Source organism: Lissotriton vulgaris, chromosome 8 (genome assembly GCF_964263255.1).
Source record: "Lissotriton vulgaris chromosome 8, aLisVul1.2, whole genome shotgun sequence".
Taxonomy (NCBI): Eukaryota; Metazoa; Chordata; class Amphibia; order Caudata; family Salamandridae; genus Lissotriton; species Lissotriton vulgaris.
This window is the reverse complement of record NC_141696.1, coordinates 1,385,022,706-1,385,048,230: the sequence shown is the minus strand read 5'-3', so window position 1 is coordinate 1,385,048,230 and position 25,525 is coordinate 1,385,022,706. Positions and strand designations below refer to the sequence as shown.

Here is a 25,525-nt window from a genome sequence, read left to right as displayed (position 1 = left end):
CAGTGAAAGCACTCATCCAGGAGGTGGTAACACGTCGGAACTCAACCTTCTACATGCTTGAGCGTCTGTATGAGCAGTATACGGTACTCGATCACTATTTCTTAACACAGGGTACAGCTCAGAAGGAGGACCTGAGGATGGGTGCGGCGCAATGGAACATAGTTAAAAGCCTGACACGCATGCTTCGTCCTTTTGAGTTCTTCACGCGTGCAGTCAGCAAGGAGGACTGTAATTTGGGAAAAGCTATCCCATTGTTGTACATGCTGGAGCACCAACTGAAGGAGGTGTGTTCTGTGTTTGAAAAAGATGAAGAAAACCAAGACCCTTTTGTTCTGGCTGAGAAATTATTAGAGCACCTACAAGGTGATGAACGTCTTAAAATGATCCACTCAAACCAGCATTACATTTGTGCTACTATTCTGGATCCACGCTACAAAAAGGCGCTGGCAGGCCAAGCATTCTTTCCTTTTGCTGATGAAGATGTTACAAAGTACAAACAGTGGCTAGCCTCCTCAGCCAAGTTGTTTGAAAGAGAACGGCAGCAAATTGAAGGAAAAGGCAGTACATCAGCATCAGCAGGACATCCCCAGTCACAACAATCCACTTTTGCACCTGTGGCTGCGGCACAAGTGACCTCTCAGCCTTTAAAGAGACCGGCAACCGGATCATCTGCACCACCAGACACAACAGTAACATTGGAGGCTGAAGAGGATTGGCTAGCTCGGCTTGGGTTTGGTTCTCAAAAGGTCACAGCAACAGCTAAGCAAAGTGGAGGAACCTTGGAGGAGAACCTTGAGTCGATGGTGAAGGACTATCTGAATGACTCAACAGAGGTCTATGTTAATGCTGACCCATTGGCGTATTGGCATGGGAAAAAAGAATTGTGGCCACAGCTCTCCAACCTGGCTTTAAACTACTTGTCTTGCCCACTCGCAAGCGTGTCTTCTGAACGTGTTTTCAGTGCTGCTGGTGGCATTGTAACTTCCAAACGGAGCCGCCTCTCGCCCAAAAATGTGGAGAGGTTAACAATGATCAAGATGAATCAGCACCTCATACCACCAGATTTCAGAGTACGAGAAAGCGCGCCGGATGAAGACGAGGTGGACAGATACATAGATGAGGGAATTTCTTCTCTGTCAGGTGACACTGAGCTCACCCTGCCTGAATTCGCAGAGTATGATGACGAAGCCTTATTCTTATTCATGGATCGTGATACCGAGCCCTGAAAATGAGACAACGAATCAATAACTTTCTTTTTCGTCCTTATTCACTTTTATTCCTGTGTGTCTGTCTTTCTTTGTTGTGCACAGTTAATATAATTCAAACTTTAATCACATAATCACAAAAACAAGCCCATCAGCAGAACTGTCTTCACTTGTTTGCTAATTGATTTGAAGGTGCCTCAGTCTCTATTCCTCAGGTTCACAAGTTCAGAAGAACATGCTCCTCTATCCTCCTCCTCCAGACTCCTATTTCCATCAAAGCAGAGGGCTGGTTTACGCCCAATGAAGAAAGACTCAGCACTTGTGGGGGTGTTGTTCTACCTCTTTGCAGGTGAGTTGACGGCTCTGGGGCCATTGCTGGGAAGCTCTAATACCGGATAAAAGTGGTTTGGCCCAAATCCGAGGCGGAAATTTTTTGGTGTTTTTGCTGACTTGCTTGCCTTTGAGGTGCTCTTTGGGGGGTATCCGGCTGTTTGTGGGTGAGTTTCGGGGTCTGGGAGCACTGCTGGGACACTCTAATCTTGATTGCATTTGCTTTTCAGGAAATCCGTGGTGGTAAACCGGACTTATGGCCTAGCTACACAGCGCGTTTGGACCGAAGGCTGAGAAATATTGTAAGCATGAGATTTTGCTTTTGGCCTGTTTGGGGGTGTTATGCTTTTTGGCGGGTGGGTTGGCGGGTCTTGGGGCATTCCTGGGAAGGTCTAATACCGGATGGAAGTGGTTGGGACAAAATCCACGCCGATTTTTTTTTTGCTATTTCTGACATTTTGGTCAATGTAGCGTTTTTGGGGACCTGTTTGGGGGGCTTCCTGGTGTTTGTGGGTGAGTTTCGGGGTCTGGGAGCACTGCTGGGACACTCTAATCTTGATTGCATTTGCTTTTCAGGAAATCCGTGGTGGTAAACCGGACTTATGGCCTAGCTACACAGCGCGTTTGGACCGAAGGCCGAGAAATATTGTAAGTAGGAGATGTTGCTTTTGGCCTGTTTGGGGGTGTTATGCTTTTTGGCGGGTAGGTTGGTGGGTCTTGGGGCATTCCTGGGAAGGTCTAATACCGGATAGAAGTGGTTGGGACAAAATCCACGCTGATTTTTTTTTGCTATTTCTGACATTTTGCTCAGTGTAGCGTTTTCGGGGGCCTGTTTGGGGGGCTTCCTGGTGTTTGTGGGTGGGTTTCGGGGTCTGGGAGCACTGCTGGCTATGGATACTTTACTTGGCAAGAGGTTTGAAGCAAATCCATGGTGGCAGAGGGGAGTTAGGGCCTAGCTGCAGAGCGCGCGCGGAGTGATTTGGGAAATTTGCCAAAAAAAGACGAAGTCCCCATTTTTGTACTTTTGCTCTTTGGCTGTTTGGGGGTCTTCTACTCGTTTTCTCCTGGGTTGACGGCTCTGGGGCCATTGCTGGGAAGCTCTAATACCGGATAAAAGTTGTTTGGACCAAATCGGAGGCGGAAATATTTTGGTGTTTTTGCTGACTTGCTTGCCTTTGAGGTGCTCTTTGAGGGGGTTCCGGCTGTTTGTGGGTGAGTTTCGGGGTCTGTGAGCACTGCTGGGACACTCTAATCTTGATTGCATTTGCTTTTCAGGAAATCCGTGGTGGTAAACCGGACTTATGGCCTAGCTACACAGCGCGTTTGGACCGAAGGCCGAGAAATATTGTAAGTATGAGATTTTGCTTTTGGCCTGTTTAGGGGTGTTATGCTTTTTGGCGGGTGGGTTGGCGGGTCTTGGGGCATTCCTGGGAAGGTCTAATACCGGATGAAGTGGTTGGGACAAAATCCACGCCAATTTTTTTTTTGCTATTTCTGACATTTTGCTCAATGTAGCGTTTTCGGGGACCTGTTTGGGGGGCTTCCTGGTGTTTGTGGGTGAGTTTCGGGGTCTGGGAGCACTGCTGGGACACTCTAATCTTGATTGCATTTGCTTTTCAGGAAATCCGTGGTGGTAAACCGGACTTATGGCCTAGCTACACAGCGCGTTTGGACCGAAGGCCGAGAAATATTGTAAGTATGAGATTTTGCTTTTGGCCTGTTTGGGGGTGTTATGCTTTTTGGCGGGTGGGTTGGTGGGTCTTGGGGCATTCCTGGGAAGGTCTAATACCGGATAGAAGTGGTTGGGACAAAATCCACGTGGAAAAGCCTTTTGGCACTTTTTGTAACTTAGGGTTCGTTAGGGTTAGCCCTAGCAGCAGGATTGCATGTGTTTCGGGGTGTTCTAGATTTTTGCAACTGAGTTCTGGGGTCTTAGAGCACTCGTGAGAATGTGTAATTTTGGTTGCAAGTCATTTGAAGAAAATCCATGGTGGGAAAGGGGGGATTTGGCATAGTTAAAGAAAGCCTTTGCCACTATTCTTAACTTAGGGTTCGTTAGGGTTAGCAGTATTTCTATTGCATGTGTTTGGGTGGGGGGGTTTTCGAGTCTTGGAGCGATGCTGGCTATGGATACTTTTGCTTGGTTGCTTGCAAGTGGTTTGAATACAATCCACGGTGGATAAGGGGGTACTTGGGCCTACTTTTACTTTCAAAGTACGTTTTGTCACCAGTTTTCTGCTAGGCCTCGTTTTTTGAGATTTGATTGGGGGTCTTCTACATTTTTGCGGCTGGCTTTAGTAAGGGTCTGGGTGGGAGCACTGCTGGGAAGATCTAATTTTGTTCTAAAACACAGTTTACAGTACACCTAGCTTGAGGGGAAAGATCTGCTACATTAATTTGCCCATACTTAGTTATCCTTCAAAAGGTGACTCAGACAGAGTACGCACTTTCAAAAATATTGTACTGTCTACTAGGAAAATCAAAGTGTGACTTTTTGCACTCCACAGCCTACATACCTTATATTTATTTATCAGTGGTGTTTTAATATTATATCACTTCCTGTTTTTCGTTGAATAATTACAGGCCGGGTTTCAGTCTGTGCAATGGGGAAAAAAGGATGGAGTCAGGCTTCACCTTAGCGAGCCGCAATTCAGCATCCGCCAGGCAGGCAGTGGACAGGGTGTCTTCTGGTGACCAACATTGATGGACGAAGCGTCAGATGGAATGGAGGAGTGCCGCTAATAAGAGGAATTTTTTTCTGCATGCAACTTACTTACCAATTTCAACAGGACAACTACAACAACATACAGATACAGTGTCCATTGTTTCTTTCTATGACTGTGACTGCATTTCTTGGATCTCTCTCTGCTTCTAAATTGATCCCTTAACACATCACTTAGTCCACTCCACTATCACATCTGCACCACACATAGTCACTTGTAAGTGCTCCTACGTAATTCGCAAGTCGCAGCACGCCCCAGTCCGTAGAGGACTGGGATGGCCCCAATGATGAAGCATGTCACCAAGGGGCAACCCTGGTGAGTGAGGGGACACCTAGAAAAAGAGCAATTTATCCTTTTCTATCTACTATACCTTCCAGACCAACCCCATTGAGTGTTGTGAATGGATTTATAGTGACCAGCAAGGCTCTCAGGTATCTGGCAACAGAGACCTTATGTTGAATATAGTTATCAATATTTCCACACACGCCCTGTACTGTCGCATTCTTTCTTCCACAGTTGTCGAAAGTACTACTTACTTTTCACTGACATGCATGCAGTAGTGCATGCACTTTCAAAGATTGATGGATAGGTTTGTACCCAAAGATTTGTTTATGTTCACAATTGTTTGTCCATGCTGTGCTATTTTTTGTTGTCTCCCAAACCTTTCCCAAAACCCCCCGTACCCATCCATTTTTCAAACCCTAACCCTCTTCCCCCGGGCTGTGTGGTTTTGATTGATGTGTGACTAAATTACAGCAATAAATCCACACACTGCTGGGGAGGATAAGGTGATAGCAACAGGCTGGTGAAGAAATCCGAAGATATATTCTTACTCTGCTTTACAAAGACCCATGGCTAATGTCAAAGAACTTCAACCGAATTAGTAGTTATACTTTACCATTTGTTAGGCTACAATGTGGCACTGTTCTAGTGTACTGTCACCTGCTATATTCTCTATTGTACCGTTGTATTGCTCAGGAGGACAAACCAGATTTCATTTTCTTTTTTTTCATAGGCATGCAACTGCCACTGTGTTACACCACTAGTACCACCGCTATGAGGAAATTTTATCCGCCCAGGATTGCCAACCTTATTTGCTGTTTCCAGTGGAGCCAGCCCTGGGTCTAGCCCTACTTTCAAACACAAATTACAGGTAAGATAAGCGTTTGGTGGGAGGGAGTATAATGGAGTATTAGGAGAGACGAGAGACTGACGGTAGTACTACTAAAGTCCTAGGACTCTTGAATTCACTTCACTTACTCTGTGAGAGGCACTTAGTGTTGAAAACATTTGGGCATTTACACTTAAAGGAAGAAAATGGAACTAAACTTTCAGGAAAACAAAGTTACTGTTAAACCCCCACCCACCAGGCAAGCAGTAAAAAACAGGTATGCTCAGATAAAGTTTGAAAGAGTATATTTATATCCCTAACAAAATAATCTCCCGCAAGACCCTCCCTAACCCCAACGGTTGTCCTTTAAAAGTCCCAAACCCAACTCCCGATTCCCACCCCCCAAAAGTCTCTAAAAAAGGGGCAAGGGACACTATGGGTGGATGCTGTTTACTTTTTGGGCCAGGGCATCATACTCCTGGCGGAGCAAGGCGTGCTCTACGCGGAGCCCCTCCAACACGTTTGTAAAGTGGTGGAGCTCCTGCTGAAGGCGGGACACCCTCAGGGTACTGCGGCGCAGGCGTGCCTTGCAGTTACAATGGCTGTGAGAGGCAGCTGTTGTCCTTGCTGCTCGGCGTTGGCGTTTGGCTTTGGCAGCCCGGCTCAGTCTGGCTGGAGCACTGTGCTGGGTGGCAGCCAGTGGGGGCACGGAGGCCGATGCAGACGACGTTGTTGTTGTGGTTGACTGCACACTTTCGTCGTCCTCCAGGGCCACCAGCCGCCGATATTCTGCAACAGTGGCAGCGATCCTCCGTTGCCGGGCCGCTCTAACCAGCTCCTTCCTCCTTGTTTGTTTGGAAGGAGCATCTATATGAAGAAAGAAAGACAGTACAACTAGCAACTTGCAAGCGCATTACATAACTATTGAGGCCAGTATCTATCTAACCTCCCACTTCTTCATCCTTGCTCTAACATTAGTGGGAGTTTAAGGAACAAATTCTACAAGCACTATGGACTTCCATTGGAGTCGACTATGAAAGTACACCAGTCTTATTCTTCTTCTTGTCTCTTGTTTAGGAAAATTGGTACGTTATCTACTGCAAGCCGGCATAATGCCAGCGCAGTGAACTTGCACCCGAGAAAAAGAGACGCACGCCATGATGAGTGACCTAGACTTGCGTTACTGTACCGGTCCAGTACATGCAGGTGGTGAAGCTCTTACTTTTCTATTACGGGTGGCACTGAGAATACTCTGTTACAAGGGCTACTGCTTAATTAATTTAACTTTCACCCTACAGTGCAAATGAGTACTAGAAATGGAAAAATGAAGAAGATAAATAATCTGATTATCTATCACTTCACATGGGATGTTTTTGCTTACATATGGGATGACTTTAGGTGCTTTGCTTTTTATTGAGTGACCAGTGATATATCCACACATGAATGACTGAGTACTACTAAACTTATTAAGAGAGGTAGGGAGTGGCCACCGTAATAACCGGATCTATGCTGTGCTTGCAATACAAACTACTGCTACAATTGATGGTAGTATTTGGACAAAATTACAACTTCTTTTCCTTGCCTTTCCTACACTGGAACGGACGTGCGGGTGCAGTGTTACATGCTCTTCAAAGTTACACTTAGTTCATCCACTGACCGTCTACTCTCTCTAGATCATGGGTACTCACAAACTTTCTCTCAGGGGCTAAATTTACAGTGTAGTTTTTGGCCGAGGGCCGCACTGGTGGGGGCGGAGTCAGAGGGGGCGGGGCTAAAGCAAAACGAAAACTTGTGACCATGAGGTTGCACACAGGTCCCTGCAGCAGATGCCTTCATCCACTGAGCCACCAGACCCAAAATGTACATACATCTCTCTCCCTCCTGCTCTCCCTCCTGCCCTCCCTCTCCATCTCTCTCTCCCTCCTGCCCACCCTCTCCCTCCCCCTCTGTCATCTCACTGTGTGTGTGTCTGTCTGTGTCAGCCTTCAGCCTGGGCTGAGACAGCTTCCTCAGCGCGCACACACAGACAGCCACACCAAAGTACTTAACAAGTCTTTAAAAGACCATTAACATATTATTGAGGCTTTGTTTGTTGTAGCGCCCCTGCATCTCCACCCTGACAATCACTGCTTGCCCGGCCCCACAGAGCAGAGGCTTTGTTCTATTTCACCTCTTTGTGGCCCTGCATCTCCACTCTGCTCTGTGGGGGCCGGGGGAGCAGTGATTGTCAGAGTGGAGATGCAGGGGCGCTAACAGGTGAAATACAACAAAGCCTCTGCTCTGTGGGGGCCGGAGGAGCAGTGATTGTCTGCAAGGTCTGCGCACCGCCAAGGAAGGCTTGCCGGGCTGCCACCGGCCCACGGGCGGTACTATGAGTACCCCTGCTCTAGATAGACATATGCTATCTAAGAGTCAGATAGTAGCATGATCCAGGTATATTATGGACACATACAGTTTCTGTGTCACCCACCCAGGCTGTTGTCCTTCCACCAATCATTGCTTCATCATTCACCCAGCCATGCATCTCATATTCTTTCCTTCCCAGCCACGTCTTCAATCTCAATAAGTAAGGAATATATAAGAGCTTACCTCTGCCCGCCACCACCACCGTCTCAACTCTCACAGCCGGCACTGGAGCCGCCGCCTCCTCCCCTGAAGCATTGCCCTCCGCCTCCGTGTCGAGTACCACCACCTCCACGCTGGCCCCGCCACCAGATGTTCCACCTACAAAGTACATTTAAGAATGTTAGAATAAACCACTCACTAGTATTTGGTCTAGGAATGAAGACATGTGAAAACAATGTAATTTGTGACTGTCTACTCGAAAGTTAAAAAAAATGTCCCTTTTTCCAGGGAAGGGTGTTGTCTTGCTGCACTTTTTGGCACAACTGATGAAGGCTGGCTTTTTAACACGCACCATTTTTCTCCACACAGACAGAAGATGGACTTCTAACAACAAGATCAAGTTGAAACCAGGTGAGAGCTCGGCCCGACCACAAGAAATGTCTCCAATTAATCGTCAGCACTAACCACTTTTCCATTCTCAGTTAAACGTTTAGTTTTTTTATTATGACTTCATTTTAATAAATGTGTTTACTTTTAATAAAGCTTTTAAACTTAAATAGACTGTGTTTTTTGGTCCAGACTAGAGTGACTGAGCGAAAGGTTTTGCAATTTTTGCAAGCATGAGTCCGTGCCTCTGACACTTCTTGACTCTGACTCCGAGTCCGTACTCTTGAGCTACGTTGGATAATCATGATTGGGGATCAATCATCGATGAATTCGGGAGGTAAATGACTGTGCCACACTATGTAGTCAGTAAGGACATTGGGGGTTCAAAGTCTGTTATCACAGAGGTATGTGGAAACTCTAACAGCGCCTATTATAATTGATAAGCAATGCACTATTTATTGTCCATAGTTCTGTTTCTGCAGAAGAATTGTCCCCTCAACAGTAGTGGTATGGATTGTCCTCCTATCCAAACCAAAAGGTAGTACCTTATTCTTTCTTGGTGGTCATTCACATTTTATAGTTGGGAATTTTCAAAGCAGATAGAACACTTCAAAAGACATTATGGACAATCCCAGAGGACTGCACTGCACTAAGTTGATAGAGCTATTGCTGAGTAGAATGGGAGTTTCGCCAACCGTGCAATCTTAGTTAGCTACACAGACAGACTAATAAGAATAATCTAGTAATACCACAGGGAGTTCATAGTAGAGGCAGGATAAGAATTTAGATACAGTCTACAAGAAGATCAAAGACGATTTTGAAAAAATCAAATGAGGAACGCTAGGAAAAATAGGTACTAGTCTAAAATGAAAACTTACTGGGGCCAGCAAAGGAGCCCTCGCCTGCCCGATCCTGGCCCTGTTCAACAGCATCCGCCGCCTGCTGCTCCTGTGTCCCCTCGCCCCTGGGGGGAGCTGACGTACAACATGAAAGAAAGAACAGAAAACATGGATGATTGTTGCTTGTCAATGTCAACCAAATCAAACATTTCAAAACAACAATAACAAAATATTTTCGCGAAATTATATTGATTAGGGTTAGTTTTCATTGATTTGCGGACCTGCGACTTCGAAAGTCACGTAACTCACTAAACAAAGTACTGAAAGGTTCACCTAGGACTGGCAGGCAGCAGTCCGCAGGCAAGACGCAAAGTGACAGACAAACTCCATTGTGATTTCAGTCAGATCAGTGACAACACTAACAGTTGCCTGCTACATAACCAGTCATTTAAATAGTCAAACTATCAATCCACCGCCACTATTTTTCTTATTGTCAGGGGTACAAAGGAAGGGGCAGATTTAAGCCACTTGCGGCTCTTTTGCTCCGTTCTTGCGTGACTTTTGTGACGCAGCAGCTAAACAAAAGAGGCGCCATGGTGCAGCGTATAACAACGTGACGCATTTGGGAGATGCATCCCGTTATAAAGCCCTGCGCCATCAGGGGGCGTTCCGGCGCAAGGGAGGGCATTCCTGCGCTGGAACACATCCTAAAAGTGGCTGAGGGAAATCTACAAAATTTCAATCAGTCACCTTTAGGACAATGATGCGTCACACAAACCCTGCACCTGCTTGAAGCAGACATACGGCTTGACCCAGCATTGGGGAGATAGGGTACCCCAGAGCATTGCTGGAGCTGCGCCATCGTTGCGACGCAACTCCAGCAGTAAAGCTTCGGTGACGTTTTGGGCCCATGGTGCGCCGCATTGCAAATACGGCGCACCATGTTTGGTGGTGGTTGCGGGCCGCACAATTACTGGCGCATCCCTGCTACTTTGCAGGGATGCGACGGTAATTGCAATTCTGCCCCTTAGGGGCATACTTACTTACGCGTTCTGGCGCATCTCCAGAGATGCGCCAGATCAAATGCGTCACGCAAAACTACCCTTGCGACACGGCAGATGCGCCTAATTTACAATGCGGCGTGCCCTGGCGCAAGGGTAGACACTTGCGTGACGCATCTCGTCACGTAAGAGCGGCACATCGCTGGAGTCACGTCGCCAACGCAATGCAACTCCAGTAATGCTCAGGGCCACCCAATACTTAACATGCTGTGTCAATCCTTACGCCTGCTTCAAGCAGGCATAAGGAATTGAATTGACGTAGCAGCGTCGCAGAAGTGCCTGCGTTAAATCTTGTAGATTTCATGCAGGCACTTTTGCGAGGTGCACAGCCGCAGGACCGCCCACCCTGCGTACTAGGAACGCACCCATTGTGGCGCAGGCCCATGGCTTTATAACGTGACGCATCTCCCTAGATGCGTCACGCTGTAAATGACTCGCAGGGATGCGCCACGTTTACGCCGCTGTTGCGTCACGCAAGGCAACGTAAACGTGGCGCAAGGGGCTTGTAAATGTAATCTGCCCCCTAGTGTCTAGCATTACGCAGTTCTGTAAAGTACACTCATACATAATTGTTACTCAGGCCAAAGAGACCACAAAATAGAAAACAAATAAGCATAGTAGCAACGCCACTGAGAAGGAGAGCAGTGCACCTGAAATGCACAGAAGATTTTGAATATAATTTAACTATAATGTAATCGTCAGCAGCATTATTGGCTTGCTCCATGTAAAAAACAAATATTTGCAATACAACAACACAGAGCAGGAGAAAACATAGTAGTGAGTGATGAAATAGCTACTACTACTACTCACCAAGCCCGGGGATCTCCAAGCCGAGCTGGTCCAGCAGGTCGCGCTCCCTGTCCAGGACGTCCGTCCAGCGGTGGGTGACCTGGCTGTAGGTGCGCTGGACCCCGGAGAGTTGGGACATGGCCCAGCACACCTTCTGCCACCGCTTCCGGCGCTCCTGGATGTTGTAGCCGGCCGCGATCCTGCCGCCTCCCGCGATGGTCCTGGGCAGGCGGCGCTGGACGAAGTAGACCAGCGCGCCCACTTCCTCCGGGCTGAAGATCTCCCGTCGTGTCACCTGCTCCCCCCTCAATCGCCCGCATGCTGTCCTGGCACGGGGTCCAGGACTCCTCCTCCCCGCCGCCGCTGCGTCCCTCAAGTGCCTGGGCAGCTTCACGGCGCCTGGCTTCACCATGGTCTGGGCAGGTAAGGTAGGAAGTAGAAAATTAAGAAGGAATAGGATAGGGAAGAAGAAAAGAAAAGAGTTTAAAAAGTAGTTTAAAAGTAAACAAAAATAGCAGAAAAGACAAAAATATACAGCTAGGAAAAGAGAGGGATAGATAAGAAGCAAAATCGTTCGAAAAAAACTGAAAACAAGCAAAGGATGGCAAAGATAGCAAGAGGATAAACACCATGCCCAGACACAGGAAATGAATGAAAAACAAGATGGCCGCCCGTTCACGAGCGCGAAAGTAAGTTCGCACGCAATTTTCCTCGCGATCTCGTGCGAACTTGTACTCGCAATGCGCTTACCTCACGAGATTATACATAGCGGGCGGAAACGGAAATACGTCACGCAAACAAAATGGCCGCGCCCGTACTCGACCTTGGGGTAAATTCGCGTGTTGCGCTGCAAGCGGCTTGCGAATACTGCAAAAAAACTCGCGAAATAACACGCTGCAAAAAAATATAAAGCTCATTCGCACGAATTGGCGGCTTCCGCGGTCGGTTTCCCACGACGCCAAGCCTCGCAAATAGCGCGAAATTACCGAAAAACGATTTTTGCAAAAGCAAAACTAATGAGCACGTGCAAAAGGTCAATCTTATGATTTGTAACGATTCCCTGTTGTGCTTCCTGAGGGGGCCCTTCAGAATTCGGTTGCCTGCTTGCAACAATTGTGTGACCCTGCTATGACCTTAACTGTATGCCACAAAGGTCCTGATTTACAGCTAAGGGAGCAGACAAGCAGGTGCCAGGCTGGAACTTCAAATTCAGTGACACATTAATTAGCCCCTAATTCATTATTGTCAGTTGGGGCAGGGCATAAACTAACCCCAAATTAATTCATGTCAGTTGAAGCAGGGCAGGTGTGCTTGCTTTTCCCCCCCATCTTCTACAGTGATGATGAACCAGAGGGTGGCATTGATGTAACAGAGGGTGGCATGGGTCAAAGAGAGGGTGGCAGTGGTGAAACAGTGGTGAAACAGAGGGTGCTGGGAGGCTGTGATGATGAACCAGACGTAGAAACAACTTAGTCGCGACCGTTGCGAGCCGACAAGTAAGTTCGCAATTGCAAACTACTACCAAATCCTCGCGAACTGGCAGAAACACTTGCGAGTTCGCAAATTCGCTAAATTCGCGAACGCCAGATTCGCAAAATTCGCCCATACTCAGCGGAGATAGAGAGTCCCTCTTAAGGAAACTAGAGACGAGACATATGATACTACTTGATACCAAAATCCCCAATGGATTGAACACGAGCAAAGACTGTCATACCTATCTGTAAATTGCAAGTTCACGATTGTCATATACTATGTGATTATTATACCTTGAAGCTATGAGTTTTTAACATTCATGAACCTACCTCTCTGTCCTCCACATGAACATATTATCATGACAAATTGTTATTTGTACATTGTTTTTATGGATTTTTCACTGGTAGCACTATTAACTTTGTGAACCGTTATGAATATGCACTTTATTGAAATTTGCACATGCTTAAATTTGCACAAACAACATCATTAGCCCACTTGGGCATTATTTTCAACCATTTCCTCCATACATGATAGCAATTATATCTAGTTAATGGAGGTACTAAAAATATGTGTACATGTTCCTGTTGCAAACAGCATACGGTTGAATACTAGTTATAACAATATTTGGATGTTTTGGTTAAGTCATGACAATGCAATGGGGATATTTATATTTTAAAACATTTTATATATTTATGTGTTTTATAATTATGTTCTGAATTGTCAATGTCTTTTAACCAGAATTTTGTGCAATATTATTCAGAGATTGTCATATTTATATATTTATATGCACTAAGTGAATCAATATATTCCTACTCTGTACAAAGCGTGTTCACACATTATGTGTCAATTTTGAATAGTAACTTTACTATGTATATATTGTAACGGCTCACCTGCACTTTAAAGGGGTATGCCAGCCCCCATGACGATGTCATGTGATCAAGGCTTCGTTAAGCCGAAACGCGTCATGGCATTTTGGGCTTCTAAATAAATAATTTGCACCAAATCTCGGGTCTCGCTTCGTCTGTTTTAGCCATCCAGCTGAGTTGTAAAGCTCAGGTCATTTGAGAGGAAATGTTAAATACACGGCAGCCTTGGCCGTGGCAGAGGAGCACCATTTCCTACAACTGAATGGAAAGGCTTGGAAAGAAACCTTTTCTCTCCGTGTAAGCATGCAGCCCCATGGCAAAACGAAGCCTGCAGTTTTGCAACCAAACCTACTCAAGGATTAAAATAAGCTTCAAATAATTACACAGAGACAATGAACTTTTCAAAAAATGTTTAATACAGGACTCACCTCAGAGACTACATGAACCAGCATGCTATTGTGCAACTCTTGTGTGTAACGCCCCATGTGGGTGGTGTTCTCAATAAAGCAACCACAAAGACAACAATGGTGAGTCAGTCATTTCCCCTGTGTAGCAGCCCATGAGGAAGAGGCGTTGGCCTCGATACGCGTCGGGAATCAAGAAGGGAATCGAAAAATGAAATGGATGCAAAAAGCTGCAAGCAGCCTCGAGGCTTCCAGACCGGAGGGTAGGAGCTGCATCGTGTGACCTCTGTAAAGCTCAGGGCATTTGAGAGGAAATATATATATATATATATATATATATAGATATATATATATATATATATATATATATATATATATATATATCTATATATATATATATATATATATATATATATGTTTTAGCAATCGCCCTGGGGCTCGGGAGAGCACACAACCATTTCCTGCCATCCAGCTCTGTTTAGTGCAGCCTGCCGATTTCCATCAGTTTTAAAATTAAGATTGCCAACGCGTTTCTGGGCTCGCTGGCCCCTTCTTCCCGAGCCCAGAAACGCGTTGGCAATCCTAATTTTAAAACTGATGGAAATCGGCAGGCTGCACTAAACAGAGCTGGATGGCAGGAAATGGTTGTGTGCTCTCCCGAGCCCCAGGGCGATTGCTAAAACATATTTACACGGCGCCTGGCCGTGGGGAGAGGCACCACTGCGAGCTGCTGAATATATCAATCAACAGAAAGTGGGCTGCAGTCTGAACTTTTCATGACAGGAACAGCACCTTTTCCAAAGTGCTAAAGGAGCCTGCCTGCTTACATCGGTAAACTCACTTAGAGTATGAACAAATGATTGAAATCAACTGGGACAGCACAAATGAACCTTCTTAAAGAAAAGAAAAAAATTCTTACCTGCATTATGAACTTCACTCCCCATCATGCACCATGGGCTTATGATATGAGGACACGCCCAATGGAGGGAAATGCCGGAAATAAAAGGTGGTTTATGCCAATGAAGGTCTCATTCTCGTGTTTTCCCTGCCCAGGAAGAAGGGGCCAGCGAGCCCAGAAACGCGTTGGCAATCTTAATTTTAAAACTGATGGAAATCGGCAGGCTGCACTAAACAGAGCTCCTGGCGCTTTACTTACTGGAAAGTGAGTGCCATATGGGAAATGATTGCAGAGGTCCGCCCCAGGTTTTACTAACTGCCGCCCTATGATTAAGATGCTCGTTAGCATTGAAACGCGTCAGGGATTAGAGAGAAGGACTATTGGTGCATCCATGCCACTTTTGAAATAAAAGGTTTTGTTTAAACTCACCCTGGTGGAGTGCTGCTTTAAAGCGCGGAGCTTTTGGGATGATGTTTGACACGGCTTCTCCAGCCGTGGAAGCTGCACCGCCACTCAAACTGGACAAGGTCTGCAGGGCTGGTTACTGAATTTCAGCCCCCACAGCACGAGGGTGTCAGGAAGCAAAGCGGATGGTTTAAACCGAGGCCCACCAGAGGGATGTGAAAATATGCAAAGAAACCGTCAGTAAAGAACGTTGGTAAAATACTGACTATACCAGAATAGAAGAATTGGGTCCTCTGCTCCTGGCGCTTTACTTACTGGAAAGTGAGTGCCATATGGGAAATGATTGCAGAGGTCCGCCCCAGGTTTTACTAACTGCCGCCCTATGATTAAGATGCTCGTTAGCATTGAAACGCGTCAGGGATTAGAGAGAAGGACTATTGGTGCATCCATGCCGCTTTTGAAATAAAAGGTTTTGTTTAAACTCACCCTGGTGGAGTGCTGCTTTAAAGCGCGGAGCTTTTGGGATGATGTTTGACACAGCTTCTCCAGCCGTGGAAGCTGCACCGCCACTCAAACTGGACAAGGTCTGCAGGGCTGGTTACTGAATTTCAGCCCCCACAGCACGAGGGTGTCAGGAAGCAAAGCGGATGGTTTAAACCGAGGCCCACCAGAGGGATGTGAAAATATGCAAAGAAACCGGCAGTAAAGAACGTTGGTAAAATACTGACTATACCAGAATAGAAGAATTGGGTCCTTTGCTCCTGGCGCTTTACTTACTGGAAAGTGAGTGCCATATGGGAAATGATTGCAGAGGTCCGCCCCAGGTTTTACTAACTGCCGCCCTATGATTAAGATGCTCGTTAGCATTGAAACGCGTCAGGGATTAGAGAGAAGGACTGGTGCATCCATGCCGCTTTTGAAATAAAAGGTTTTGTTTAAACTCACCCTGGTGGAGTGCTGCTTTAAAGCGCGGAGCTTTTGGGATGATATATATATATATATATATATATATATATATATATATATATATATATATATATATATATATATATATATATATATATATATACGTTACCTACTGGCGTTCGCCAGTAGGTAGTTATAGTTAGGACCTTGTTTCTATTCAAAAAGCGTTTTTTTCTTTTGCCAATATCTTTGGCGCTGGTTGACGAATCTTCGCGTAATTTTCAAAACTAATGGGGCGTTCTGGGCAGCTCTTGTCTTGACAGTTTTGGGGTGATTCGTCAGGCCGGGAATGAGAAGAAAGGGAGGGTCCCAAAACACTTTTTCTCCATGGTAATTTCTAGAGGAACCTTTAGACAAGGCTACAGCCTGAAATGCTTAACAGAATTACACCAGAATTACACCAAATTACACCAAATTTGGAAAAAAAGGCAGCTTTTGGTTCAGAAAGCAACCTTTTTTTAAAATGGTGTAAATTCGTTCAGTAGTTCCTGAGAAATTCAGATAAAAAAAATATTGATATCTGGTGACTGCTGTGGATCCGCGAACCCTTCCGAGCTTTGCTCTGATTTACTGCCAACACTTCAAACCACGAAGCGTTGGCAGCCATCTTGTGACACAAGAAAAAAGGAGAAAAACATTAAAAAACAAGAAAAGGGAGCAGGGTAGGAACACTCTGACCCCCTTGCCAAAAAAAGCATATTTGTTTTAATTTTCAGCCGGATTTCTGTAGGGTCCGCGAATCCGGCCTAAAATGTAAAATAAATTAAGACCGCGCTTCATTTTTTTAAAGCCCCTGAGTGGGCCAAGTCTTGGGGGCAATCCTTAACTATGTTGCGCCGGGCCTGGGGGGGTCCCCACAGCCCCAAGAACCTATACATCTTGGGGCTATGTTAATGATTTACGGAGGGCCATGCGGGCCCCCCGCATCTCCGGGGACTGCCAACTCCCCGGGGCTTTAATATTTTAGCGTGAGGGGCCTCACCCCCCAAAGCCCAGGGGACCGCCACCTCCTAGGGGGTTCAATTAATAAAATTAAGTGTGGGGAGCTTCTGTTCCCCCCCCCCACTGCCACGGGAACCACCACCTCCCCAGGGCATTGAGTAATTAAAATACAGGGGTCCATAGCAGCCCCAGGGACCGCCACCTCCCTGGGCCTTTTTGTAACTTACTATGGTGTTGGGGTCTCCAGCCCCCCCACACTGCTCCGGGGACCCCCAACTCCCCAGTGCATTTTTAAGTAACATACGGGGATCCGTAGCGCCCCCCTGGCCCCGGGGACCACCACCTCCCTGGATCTTTACATTTGATGGGAGGAGGGCATGGCCCCCCTCCAGGAGGCCTAGATGGTCCAGGGGACTGCCACCCGCAGGGCCAGCTCCTGCAATGTCATGGGGTGCCCACCCCCGGGACATTGTAGTTTGCTATGACAGGGCGGGAGCACGACTCCCGTCCTGCCATAGCAAACTCTGCTACGCTTCACTGCTCTCGCTTCTATGAAGTGAAGCAGTATTGCTTTTGGGCAAAGAGCTGCTTTGTCCAAATGCAATGCCAGCTCCCGCAGGAGGTGGGGAGCCGACAGGGACCACGGGGGCATTGGGGCTCCCCGCGGTCCCCAACGTGAGGCCAGGCTCCGGGGATGGGGTCCCCGGGGCGGAAAATGGCTCGGGAGGGGGGCCAAGCAACCCCCCCCTCAAAATATTTATTTGTTTTTAAAAAAAAGTCAAAGCCCCGGGGATGAGGTCTCCGGGGCCTAAAGTGGCCCTGGAGGGGGGGCACGTGCCTCCTCGCTGAAACTAACATTTAATTTTTTTAAAAAGAGGCAAAGCCCCGGGGATGGGGTCCCCGGGGCTAAAATTGCTTCAGGAAGGGCGCCCCCTCCTTTAAATTTTGTAAAAAAAATAAATAGAAGTGGTCATGCCCGGGGGATGGGGTCCCCAGGCCAAAATCGGCCTGGGGAGGTGGCCCGCACTGCCCCCTCGCCTTTAAAAAAAATGAAGAAAGGCCTAGCTCCAGGTGTTGAGGTTCCTGGGGCTGAAATTGGCCTCAGCAGTGGGACCACTCGTGCCCCTTCCTGTTTTTTGTACAAAATTCTAAAACAAAATGGGTCAGGCCCTGGGGGATGGGGTCCCAAGGGCCTAAAAAGTATTAAGGGAAGGGGGTGCCACACAGCCCCTTCCTAAAACAAGGAAGAAATGAGAAGCCAGCAACTCACCAGAGGCCCCGCCACCCCTGAACTACTCTTCAAAAGTGCCTCAATGCGCGCTCTGGGTTCAGGATGAAATGCCCGGTGCTACTGAGGGTCCTTTAGGGCCAACTAGCCCGCCAGGTACCTCCAGTAAGCCCCACACAGTGGGATTGCTGAGAGGTGGTGCAGGCCACACCCCTTTTTACGCTCTGCAAATGCACCTCTTGGCACAGTGCCGGCTGGGCGATGAAGTCTCTTTGTTTCCTGAGGACCTCAGGACTAAAGTAGACTTCACCCCCCAAGCAGAAGTGCACCAGGAGGAGGGTTTGCAGAGTGGTGTAAAAAGAGGGCATGGCCTCTGACCACTCTCAGCAATCCAGCTGTGTGGGGCTTACTAGAGGTAATAGGAGGGCTAGTTGTGCCCCAGGCAACCTCAGGAGGCAAGTGGACGTCATCCCCCCAACCTAGAGCACACCTGGAGGTGCTTTTGCAGAGTGGTGGCGAAAGGGGGCATGGCCTGTGTCCACCTCTAAGAAATCCCACTGTGTGGGGCTTACTGGAGGTAACAGGTAGGCTAGTTGGCCCCTAAGGACCTCCCACAAGTGAATGGGACTTTAATCCCCGTCCACGAGTGCACCAGGGAGTGTGTTTGCAGAGTGGTGGGCAAAGGGGGCATGGCCTGCTATGAGAATTTACAAATCCTACTGTGTGGGACATACTGACGGACATAGGTGGGATAGTTGGCCTCCACGGATGTTCTTGGGGGCCATCTACTCTTCCTGTTACCTCCAGTAAGTCCCACACAGTGGGATTGCTAAGAGGTTTTGGAGGCCAAGCACCCCCCTTTCTGTACCACTCTGCAAACGAGCCTCCTGGCAAACTACTGGTTGGGGGACAAAGTCTACTTTACTCCTGAGGGACTTGGGGGGCCAAGAAGCCCTCCTGGTACCTTCTGTAAGTCCTATGCAGCGGAATTCCTGAGTGCTTCTCCGAGACCCTGCCCCCTTTCTCCACCACTCTGCAAACGTGACTACTGGTTAAAGAAGCATTTGCAATCCAATAGGTTTCACATTTGCGAGAGTTAGAGCTATTGGCATTGTACACATTTCTTACTAATGTTTTTTGGAGTGGAGTGGACAAACATTGTGCGTAGTGGAATTATGTGGTATGTTGTGCAGTGCGATAATGTGGATAGAAAGTGTGTGGTATTTAGTGTATAGGAATTATGTAGAGCGGGATTATGTGTTATGGAGAGTAATTATGTGGTATGGTAGTCTGTGTTGTGGAGTAGTAACCTTAGGTGTAGTCTTCCTCGTTTCCGTAGAAGCTAAACTATAAACTCAATGTGACAAAAAAAAGAATGAACCACTGAGGAGCACTTATGGACCTAGTCAGAGGTATGAGCAGGGCCACTAGAATTATGTAACTGTTTGGCTGCACCAATTTTTGCATAATTATCCATGTTTCGCATTTGCCACACAATCCATCATCTGCTGCATAAGCTAAAGATTTGAATGAAAAAAAACTTGTTTCTAGCTCAAATGGCTCAAACGTTACCACAAATGCAGCGACAAGTGTTACAATGTAGTGGAAGGCCCTTAGTAAAGCTGGAATGGTCACCTGTTACTTATTGCTAAATGTGGGTTGGTAAATTGGTACTAGTGGTACGTAAACCACTCTTGCTTCTTTGTGCATCTCACTTGCCTCTTTCTGTATTTCTCTTGCTTCTTGCTGTACCTTTCTTCCTTTTCTCTGCAGTTCTCTTGCCTCTTTCTGCACATCTCTTCTGGTTTCTGTACCTCCCTTCTTTCTGCATCTCTCTTGCTTCTTTCTTCTGCACCTCTCTTGCCTCTTTCTGCACCACTGTTGCTTCTATCTGCCATTCTTTTGCCTCTTTCTGCACCTCTCTTGCCTCTTTCTGCACCTCTCGTGTCTCTTTTTCCACTTCTCTTGCCTCTTCCTTTACCTTGCTTGCTTCCTTCTGCACCTCTCTTTTTTCTGCACCCCTTTTGCTTCTTTCTGCACCTCTGTTGCTTCATTCTGCATTACTCTAGCTTTTTCTGCACCTCTCTTGCTTCTTTCTGAACCCCTCTTCCCTCATTCTGCACATCTCTTACCTGTTTATGTAACTTTCTTGCCTCTTTCTGGTGTTCTCTTGCCGCCTCCTGCACCTCTGTTGCCTCTTTCTGCTCTCCTATTGTCTGTTTCTGCACTCCTCTTGTCTGTTTCTGCACCTCACTTGCTTCTTTCTGCATGTGTCTTGCCTCTTTCTGCACCTCACTTGCCTCTTTCTGCACGTGTCTTGCTTCTTTCTATACCTTTGTTGCTTCCTTCAGCACTTCTCTTGCCTCTTTCTGCACTTCTCTTGCCTGTTTCTGTACCTCTATTGCCTCTTTCTGTACCTCTGTTGCCTCTTTCTGCACCTCACTTGCTTCTTTTTGCATTGCTCTTACCTCTTTCTGCACCTCTCTTGCGTCTTTCTGCACACCTGTTCTCTCTTTTGGTACCTCTCCTGCCTCTTTCTGCACGTCTCTTGCCTCTTTGTGCACCTCTGTTGCTTCTTTCAGTACCTCTCTTGCCTCTTTCTGCACCCCTCTTGCCTGTTTCTGCATGCCACTTCCCTCTTGCTGCACTTCTCTTGCCTGATTCTGCAACTCTCTTGCCTCTTTCAATAGTTCTCTTGCCTCCTTCTGTACCTCTGTTGCTTCTTTCTGCACTTCCATTGCTTATTTTTGCACCTCTATTGCTTCTTTCTATACCCTGATTGCCTCTTTCTGCACGCCTCTGCCCTCTTGCTGCACTTCTCTCTCCTGTTTCTGCAACTCTCGTGCCTCTTTCTTTTGTTCTCTTGCCTCCTTCTGCACCTATGTTGCTTTTTTCTGCACTTCCCTAGTTTCTTTCTGCATCCCCCTTGCTTCTTTCTACACCCTTCTTGCCTCTTTCTGCATGCCTCTTCCTTCTTTCTGCACCTCTTTTGCCTCTGTCTGCACCCCTCTTCCAGTACCTCTTTTACCTGTTTCTGCACCTCTCTTGCCTCTTTCTGCACCCCTGTTGCTTCTTTCTGCATTTCTCTTGCCTCTTTTTGCATCCCTCTGCCCTCTTTCTCTACCTCTCCTGCACCTTTCGGCACCTCACTTGCCTTTTTGTACTTCTGTTGCTTCTTTCTATACTTCTGATGCTTCTTTCAGCACTTCTCTTGCCTCTTTCGGCACCTTTCCTGCCTGTTTCTGTACCTCTCTTGCCCCTTTCTGCATCTCACTTGACTCTCTGCACTTCTCTTACTTCTTTCTACACCTCTGTTGCTCCTTTCTGTACTTCTGTTGCCTCTTTTTGTACCTCTGTTGCTTCCTTTTGCACTTCTCTTGCCTCTTTCTACATTTCGGTTGCTCCTTTCAGCACTTCTCTTGCCTCTTGTGCAAATGTATTCCTTTTTCCTGCACTTCTCTTGCCTCTTTCTGCACCCCTATTCTCTCTTTCTGTACCCCTGTTTCTTCTTTCTGTAGTTCTTGCCTCTTTCTGTACCTCTCTTGCCTCTTTCTGTACCCACTTGCCTCTTTATGCACCCCTCTTGCCTCTTTCTGCACCCCTCTTGCCTCTTTCTGCACATCTCTTGCTGCTTTTTGCACCTCTTTTCCCTCTTACTGCACCTTGCCTGCCTGTTTCTACACCCCTCTTCCCTCTTTCTGCATATCTCTTGCCTATTTTTGCATCCCTCTTGCTTCTTTCTGCAGTTCTTATGCCTCCTTCAGCACCTCTGTTGCTTCTTTCTGTACTTCTCTTGCCTCTTTTAGTACCCCTTTTGCCTCTTTCTGCACTGCTCTTGCTTCTTTCTGTACCTCTATTGCATATTTCTGCACCCCTCTTGCCTCTCTCTGCACCCTCTTCCCTCTTTCTGCACCTCTCTTGCCTCTGTCTCCACCCGTCATACCGCTTTTGGCACCTCTTTTGCTTTTGTTCGTACTTCTCTTGCTTCTTTCTGCACCTCTGTTGGTTATTTCTGTGCAGCTCTTACTTTTTCTGTACCTCTCTTGCAAATGTCTACACCCCTCTTGCTTCTTTCTGCACCCCTCTTCCCTCTTTCTGCACCTCTCTTGTCTCTGTCTGCACCCCTGGTCCCTCTTTCTGCACCTCTTTTGCCTGTTTCTGCAACCCTCTTGCCTGTTTCTGAACTTCTCTTGCCTCTTTCTCTACTTCTCTTACCTCTTTCTGTACCCCTCTTGCCTCTTTCTACATCCCTTGACTCTTTCTGCACCTCTGTTGGTTCTTTCTGCACTGCTCCTGCTTCTGTCTGCACCTCTCTTGCAAATGTCTGTACACCTCTTGCCTCTTTCTGCACCCCTCTTCTCTCTTTCTGTACCTCTCATTCCTCTGTCTGCACTGCTGTTCCCTCTATCTGTACTTCTCTCGCCTCTCTCTACGCTTTTCTTGCCTCTTTCTGCACTTCTCTTGCCTCGTTCTGCACATTTCTTACTTTTTCTGCACCTCTCTTGTTTTTTTTGCAATTCTCTTGCTTCTTTCTGTACATCTCTTGCCTGTTTCTATATACAAATGGGAAGTGCAAGCTGTCAAGTTTAAAGGTCGGCGTGCTCTCAGGACTGAGGTATATGCCTACTTGTACATGTATTCTCACATGTTTTATGCATCTGAAGCAAGTAGCTTCTCTTATAAGTGTCAAATCTTCTTAATTCTGCTCTGTCATTCAATTGCACAGACAAACATGTCTTATGTATATAGGTGTCATAGAGCCCCTAAAATATACTTTTGAATACCCATGTGCCCTCTATTATGAGCAGAAAGAAATACATACACCTTTTTGTATACAAATTTACAGAGTATGCTGTTTGAAACATAGGCATTCAAGTATTTGCATGTTTATTTTAATGTAACATGTCACTAGGTAAAAGAACAGACACGCATGCATAGCTTCACAAACGTGGTCAGACTTACAACAGTGATATGGTTAGGATTGCTGTTTCATAGTTGGCTGAGCAGTCGATGAATAGTGAACCTGCAAGAGAAAAGAGAGATTTAGGACATCTTGACAAAGGATTAGTGGTTAGGCTACTTTGTAAGAGTCTGTGGAAAGGTAGTCAAAGTAGGCCTCTTTCTGCACCTCTGTTGCTTCTTTCTGTATTTCTTTTGCTTTTTTCTCCTCCTTTCATCCTCTTTCAGGAATTCTGTTGCCTTTTTCTGCCTTTTTCTTGCTTCTTTCTGCATCTTTCTTCATCTTTCTGCACCTCGTTTCCCTCTTTTTGCACTTCTCTTGCTTCTTTCTTCTCCTTTCTTCCTCTTTCTGTGCATGTTCTACCTGTCGTGAATGTCAGCAGCTCCAGGTAAGAGGTACGCCACTAACCTGTCAGTAAAAGCCAGCGAGAACGATGACGTTAAGAGAAGCCCCCCTCTTGCCCTAGATACTTCCTCTCCCACAATGAAAATATGACACTGCGAAAACAGGGAGTCCCCAGGGAAAAAGGGAAGTGGATAAAATAATAAATGGTCCTGTAGTCTCACAGGTCTGGTCAAGAGCCCTTGCTTCTATCTGGGGGTTTGTGTGCACAAGAAAAAAGGCAGAAGAAACAGTAAGGTCCAGGAAGCACTGGCATAGACAGTAATACTTCAGTGATCAATGACTATGGCACTTACATTCAAGCTTTGGCTCAGAGTTGCTGGAGGGAATTCAGCAGTACACCATATTCCATACAAAGTAATCACATAGGCATACTAAACACTCCCATAAAGCAAAATACGTGGTACTATTTAGGCCTAGGCAACAAGGTAGTCACATAGGCATACTAATCCACATGGAAGGCAAAGTGCGTGGTCCTATTTAAACATATGCCACTTTATCAGGTTGAAGCCTTCAGTAAAAAAGAAATGAATATAGTTTGCAGTGTCTCGTAAATGATAACAGAACAAATAGCAGCAGAAGTGTAGACAAAATAGGACTTGCAGAATTAGGCAGCACCAAGTAATTGAATATATAATGCTCTAGCTGCCCCTTGATGAGCCTTGCTTCGTAGGTTTCAATCTGAGTGTAAACAAAACCAACAACAGTGTTTATAAGATGGGACTCTCTACCCGTAAAAGCTCCGTTGCTACTGGCTACCAGGTGTCGTAAAGGAATACACAAAGCCTTCCCCAAGTATAAATAAATACAGGCACAAAGAAAATACTGGCAGCTCCTAACTGCGAGCAGCTACCGGCTCGAGAAAGTACCTGGAAAGATTGCCGGTTTCAATGTCTCGGAACGGAAAATCAATACGTTAAATACTGACGGAAGCCCCTAGCTGCGGGCTGCTCCTCGGCAAAGAAAACATGAAAGAAAACTCAAGTTGCGCCGTTCCCGAGAGGAGAGCTCTTCCTGGAGTAGTCTACCACTCTCGGAATGGCGTGTATTACCTTATCTTGCCACGAAGATGCACGGGTTCTGAATGGCTTCTCGAAGTTGGCAGGCAGGATAGGTATCGGCTGTATCCTCCAGCGGGGACGCACCATCCGCTTTCAGCCACCGGTTTGACTTCAACGCGGTGCTTTATTGGCAACCAGCAGGTGTCAGACGTCTGCTTCCTGTTGCATCGTCCCTAAGTTTTCTGGGAGCTGTAGTCCCAGGGGCGTTGCTTCTGCGTTTTTCGTGCACTTTTGAGACAGAGAAGGGTGTAATGTGTGCCCTTCTTATTCCACCCTGTTTCCCTATCCTTCTGCTGGTAATCGCTACACTACCTATGTAGGCATAGTTCGAAATTAGCATTAAAAAACCTTAGAAATTCACTGAACAAAACACAGGGTTATGGGATGTTATAGTTAGTAATGAACATTTAAAAAAAAAACAGACATTCACTGAAAAAACACAGGTTTTAGGATGTTATAGTTAGGCTGACATTTCACTCATACAAAAGCAGGGAAATTCAGCCATTATAGTTAGCTGAGCGAACTCGCGCCCTCGTAATGCACTGCTGATGACGTGCATCTCATGTGAGATACATTGGGAGCAGCGGAGAAGGAAACCAAACCAGCAATTTTGATCTGAAGCCCACATAGGCTATAGTGAATAATTTTAATACTGGACATTGCAATTTACACTGAACCCACTGCGGAATGATTATAGGCTCGAAAAAGAACTACAGGTACCAGCATGATAACCATGTATCTCACTTGAGACGCCCACTGGGGAAGTCTAAAATGAACTGCATGGTTTTAAGGAAGTCATAGTCACTTGCAACTGCATGCAACCAATGGTGCCAGCGAGCTATCCAGTGTTTCCAATGTCATCCTATGAGTAAGGAGTCGGAGAGCCCCGAAACGCATCAGCATTGGAGAT

General features: G+C 46.6%; 1 protein-coding gene across 1 annotated transcript in view; it reads right to left on the bottom strand.

The window, feature by feature from the left end:
- Positions 1-24,714, bottom strand: part of LOC147698790 (carbonyl reductase [NADPH] 1-like) — a 149,364-nt gene extending 124,650 nt beyond the window's left edge. The window contains exons 1-2 of the mRNA XM_086935386.1: positions 24,607-24,714; positions 23,155-23,215 (exon numbers count right to left, since the gene is read on the bottom strand). The gene's annotated coding sequence lies outside the window, so the exon portion shown is untranslated. The remainder of the gene's footprint in view (positions 1-23,154; positions 23,216-24,606) is intronic.
- Positions 24,715-25,525: the final 811 nt, after the last annotated feature.